The sequence below is a fragment of the Uloborus diversus genome, unplaced genomic scaffold, assembly GCF_026930045.1.
Source record: "Uloborus diversus isolate 005 unplaced genomic scaffold, Udiv.v.3.1 scaffold_784, whole genome shotgun sequence".
Classification (NCBI taxonomy): domain Eukaryota; kingdom Metazoa; phylum Arthropoda; class Arachnida; order Araneae; family Uloboridae; genus Uloborus; species Uloborus diversus.
In genome coordinates this window covers 63,889-70,038 of record NW_026558994.1, presented here as the reverse complement: position 1 = coordinate 70,038, position 6,150 = coordinate 63,889, and positions in this window count along the sequence as shown.

The following is a 6,150-nucleotide window of genomic DNA, read 5'->3' as shown; positions in this document are numbered from 1 at the left end:
CTTTTTAGGATCTTCAGCAAACCAAAGCAAGATTATACTTCCACAAATCCAAAACACTCCATGACAAGAATACTCCGAAGCCTTCATGTGTGGGCGGGGTAATTTCCGAGGGGAGAGTCATTCGAAGCCGAGAGGCTCAACTGCAAGCTTAGGCTTTTGTCAAGCTTTACAAGGGAGGAAATTGGAGAATCATCTTTATTCTTTTCCTTGTCCATATTTGGATTTCTACAAAATTTAAAAAGCAACATTTAATAAAAAGAATTTGTGAAAACTTTTTAACTAAGACAGAATGTTGACATTAATTATAATAAATACAGGAATTTGCAAGACACATGTGATTGGTTGAACATAAGAAAAGTCAAGTATTTTTCTTCCTTAGATTTATGAAAATTTTCCACAATATTTGAAACATTTTTTTCTTCTTCTGGTTCATAACATTTTTTTTAGGTAATTCATATTGCCTAAACTAGCAAACTTTATTGTAACAAACTATACAAACTCACTAATGGAAATAGTTTTAGGACAGATAATAAATACTCACATATCAATGTTGTAGTAACAACGGCAAGCACACTACATTTCATTTGGCATTAACAGTGTTGTAACTATGTATCGCAAGACCCTGCAAAGCGGAGGAGGGGGGTGGGTGGAGTCGGAAAGGGCCCAAAGATTTTTGAGCTTTGGTTTCATTCAATTTTATCAAATTTTTCAATGAATCAAACTTTGTTTGAAAAGCTTAAACATAAGAGCATTAAAAATAAAAAGTCACAGAATTCAGAATTTTTATGAAACTTAGAACCCTGGAACCTATTTATTTGGGGCTAGGGCCTCGATTAGGATATCGCAGGTTCTCGGCCAAACACTTCTTCGGGGGCCTTCATGTAGCCAAATATTACAATTTTTGCCTTTTCGGGCCCCAAATATCAGGGGCTCTAGGTCACGGTCTAGTTGGCCTATTTAGTAAACAAGCCCTGAGTAGAAAGAAGGGGGCCCACGGTCCCAACTTCCATACATGAAAATCAAACTTGGCTCGGTGCAAAAAGTACCATACTGCCGCCTCCTTAGGCCATCACTTGCCACGCAAAGAAGGGAAAAGTCCTGACCGTACCGGAAATTGGTAAAAACAGTTAAGAAAAGTTTTTTGGGTAGGATCTAGAATAGGGGGGGGGGGGGGGACGGAATCGGAAGGGGTCCGACAATTTTTCAGCTTTGTTTTTATTCAATTTTATTACATTTTACCGAAATCAAACTTAATTTTTAATGCTTACATTGGTTCTGGGCTCCAGAACCTATTGGCCTAAGGGTCCCTGAGTAAGATATTAGAGGATGTTGACCAAACACTTTCTCGGGACCTTCTTGTAATCAAACATTACAATTTTTCCAATTTGCTAAAACAGTTTTTGCCATTTTGGGGCCCACCAAATGTTTGGGGCTCTAGGCCATTAGTTGGTCTATTCAGTAAAGAGGCCCTGACATAAGGAGGGGGAATCAACTCCTGACCTCCCAATTTAAAGAAAAGAAATGCAGTAGCTATTTTGTTTTAAGATTAAATAGATTTTATGAGGGCAATTGTTAATATATTATTTACTAAGTTTTCTCACATTTTTTTTAAACAAATAAAAAACAAGTATTAAGCCAAGAAAGTGTGAAAGAAGGGAAAGAAAGAAAACTAAACCAATTTTCTTTTACTTCATCAAAGACAGCCTATTGTGTTTTTAAAATTCAATTTTGGAAATATTCCGGAAGGGAGTCAAAAAAACCTCCTTCTCCCTAATATGTCCAAAAATCACTTAAAATTGATTTATCGGAACTTCGATTTTAAAAAATTCCGGGGCAAAGTTCCGAATCCAAATTTGTGATTTTCAAACTTTGATTTTCAAAAAAAGCTGGGACGGTACTCGGAACCCCATCCTTTCTCGTCAGGTCATCAAAGGGGGGTAAAAAAGGTGGCCTACAAATGCGTTTCAGGAGAATAATTCCAAAAAATTTCTAAGGGGAGAGCCTCTGAACCCTCGTTTCTTTTTAACCAAAAATCATCTAAAAGTGCGTTTTGGGAACTTCAGCATCAGAAAAATGTTCTGGAAGTCTCATTTTTTGAAATATTTACAAAGAAGGTCCCCAAAACTTGCCCTTTTCTTAATATGATCTAAATTTGAAAAAAATTTATGTTTTTTGAAAATTCTAGGGCAAAGTATTCAATTCTTTGTTGTAACGTCATCAAAGGTAGCCTACAACTGTGCTTTTAGGGGTTCCATTTCAAAAAATTTCTGTGGGAGAGCCCCAGAACCCCCCCCCCCCCCTTTTCATTAATATTAACGAAGATTATCTAAAATTACGTTTTTAAAACTTTAATGTTGAGAGATTTTCAGAAGTCTCTGACTCCTTCCCCCAAAGGTGACTCACAATCATGTGTGTAAAAACTTTTGAAAAATTTATGAGTCAGGCCCCTGAACCTTTAATTCTCCTAACACCACTGACGAACGTTTGAAATCACTATTTTGAAAATTCAAAAAACTCCGGGGGAGAGTTCTGAACCTCATCCTTTCACCTAACGTCATCAAAGGTGGCCTATTGCATTTTTAGAAGTTCGAATTTGGAAAATTTTCAAGGATGACCCCCGAACACAGTTGTTTTAACATCATCGAAGGTTTTCTAAAATTGTGTTTTTGAACTTCTATTTCCAAAATATTTATGGAAGAGTTATTGACCTCTTTCCATTACGTTTCCAAAAAATGACTTGCAATCATGTTTTTAAAACTTCAATTTCGAAAATTTACAACGAAGGGCCCTGAATGAGAAGAATTTTAGAAACTCCCTGCGAATCCCTATTTCTGTACAAATATCATATTTACTATTAAATTCATATTGCTAATTCTTTTTCCCCCCATTGGGAAGAATTATCCGAATTCCTGTAGCTAATGATCCCTTTCTAAACTAAAAGCTCAATCCCCCCCCTCTATATTTATATACAGTTATATATATACATATGTGTGCATGTGTTTTTGAAAGAAAATTTGGGAGCTAACAAAATCGAAAAATTGTAACACAAATATACGTTAATATGATTTTTAGTAGGGGGCCCAAGTCAGATTTGCTGGGGGGCCGAAAATTTGAAGTTACGCTACTCTACATTAAATAACAATATTCAGGGGTAGAAGTGGTCGACTTGTAATATATAGGACATTTTCCACAAAAAATATAGGACAAATATAGGGCATGTTTTATGAATGATTTTGATGTGAAAAATAAACAATACATAGTTTATTTTTTCTAATTATTTTCGCACCAATTATTATCAATGACTTCAATGAATTATACTGCATACCGTTTAAAAACCCATATAAAAATAATACTTAGAATGAGTTTTCTGTTCCTGAAAAAATAATGTAATAAGAAAATAAGTTTGTTTATTTACAAAAAATATTTTAAAATACATTTAAACAATCTGAAATCTATTTACATTTAATACAACTATTTATAATCATTGATTATTTATATTTTAGAAAAGCTTTTGCCTAACATTTTTCTGCATTTCATCTTCTGCCAAGTACATCAAATCCCCATTCCTCAAATTTTTATATTAATCTTTTTTTTTGCATAATTACCTACATTTAAATATTTTAAATAGATCTTTTTCTTCTTTTTTTGTATTAATAATGGCTGAATCTTCACCGCATTTTGTTGTTAGTGAAGATTCATTAACAAAGTGCTTTATCATAAGTTTGGAGAGCTTGTCATAAAATATGGATAACTGAAGCTTTCTCTTAAAACAATTTTTAAATTTTGTTAAAAATACTCTATACTTACAACAAAATTTAAACAGACGAGTGCCAGCAGACAATTAAAAAAAAATAAATAAATAAATAAAAATTATACTTATGTATCTCATTTTTAAGCAGTCTTAAATTACCTTTTGTCAACTTGTGAGATAAAGTGCAAATCAAGTAACCTAAAAGCTTTTCAATAGTCATTTTCTATAAATCTTTATAACCAACTATGGGAATATAGGAAATATAGGACAATTTGCAAAGATTTAGGAAATACAGGACACTTTTGGTGCTTTTTTGAAAATATAGGAAATATAGGATATATAGGACTACTTCTACCCCTGCAATATTGAATTTTCAAACACTAAAATTATACACAGTCGTGCATGTTTTTGGCAAAGCTCAAGTAACTAAGTAAAATTGTCACAAAATCTGAAATAATACACAGTAAAATGTAAAGAAGAATTAAAGCTGATGCATATGGCCATAAATTCACTATAAAGGACTTCGCTGTAAACAAGCGAATGCAAAATACTGAATTTAGGACTAAATAATTTGTAAGATGTGAAACATGCGAGTTAAAATGTATCCCAAGCAATTTACCTTTTTTTTTAAATCTGTCAGACTATCAGCATTTATTGGATTAAGTGCTTAGATCTTTAACACATGTGTCACAGACAAGCTCCTAACAATAAAAGATGCAGATCAACATTTTAAATGTATTATTAAGAGAAAAATAAGATAAAGGTTAGTAGAGATGAATAGTTACGCAAAACACATTTATTTTTTTTAAAAAAATTAATAAGCTCATACTTAAAGAATTAACTTAAAATTCAAAAAAAAAAAAAAAAAAAAAAATCAGCTATACAGCCTTAAAAGACGCAAAATTAACATCTTAATTACTAGAAGCAGAAATTAATGAAAGAAACATGAAAAGGTTTTCCTCATAGCAAATAGTTTTCAAAAAAATTAATTCTTATTTTAAAAAATTATGTTAAACTCCTACTTTACTAGGAAAGAATTAGGTTTCATTTTGAACCCCCCCCCCCCCTAACACACACTTTTTGTTCGAAGAAATTTTTCTAAAAATTCTACACATTGATACAAAACTCAATAGTGCTACGAGTAGAATTTATAAAAGCGACCAATCCGAATTCAATCTAGTTTATTCTACATTCCCAACAGATTAAAAATTTGAACGCTGCATATGTTGCACTACATAGCTCGATGAATAAGGGAAGTAAGATGTTGAATGCATTGGTGTAAACTATTGGGGGGGGGGGGGCATAGGGGGCAAGTGCCCCACACTTCTTTTGAGTCATGGGCAGAGTTATCATTTTGCCCCTCTAGTTTTTAAGCAAAGGATATTTTATTTTAATTGTTTGCCAAATGATCTATGCCTCATTTTCAAACGATAATAAAATGTAATTCATATATTACTAATGCAATTGTTATGAATCATATACAAAAGTTGTATCCTTGTCTTCAACCACCAATTAGTGATTTCAACCTATTTTACCTGTTTTTAAACTGCACCACAGTGGCGCAATCTGAAGCCCAGAAGAGGCACATGTACCAGATCAAAAAGTGATGACGAACCTCTCCCCCCCCCCAAATATATAGACATGTAATCCTAGCTTACCAAACTTTGGTAGTAAAAATGTTGCAACATTTTTGAAGTATTTCTAAAGCAAAATTTACTTTTAATCCTTTAACTGGCACTCACATGAATGAACAACCAGCCATGTAATAGAGGGGTCAAAATAGAGCAGTTTTTGTGTATGTGTGTATGTACTTGCGGGGGTGTGTGTGTTTGTATGTATGTTAAGGAGTGTGCAGGCATTTGTGTGTGTGTGGGTGTTTGTATGTGCAGGAGTGTGCACGCATTTGTGTGTGTCTTTGTAGCTTGTGAGTGCATTTGTGAATGTGTGTTTGCACGGCAGACTCTTGTGTGTGTACTATGTAGGTATTTCTGTGTGTATGTGTGTAGGCAGGTATGTCTGTGTTTGTAGACTGTTGTGGCTATATGTCTAGGTGTTTGTGTAGGTATGTAGGGGGGGGGATGAAAGCATGTTTGTGAAGGTGGTTGTGTACGTGTAGAAATGTATGTTTGTAGAAATATGTGTGTAAACATTTGTGTGTGCATTATGCAGGGCTGGATTTGGAAGTGTGGAGGCCCTGGGGCGACGCAGGAGTGGAGGCCCCTTATATGGGTTTAGAGACGTACCGAGTACTCAGTAACTACTCGGTACTCGGCCAATTTGCCGAGTACTCGGTACTCGGCCAAATTCTGATCAGATACTCCACCAATACCGAGTAGTTGCAAAAAATTGAATATTGTCCAAAGGCAGTAATAAAATTTATAAAAACCAAGAGCAAGCAT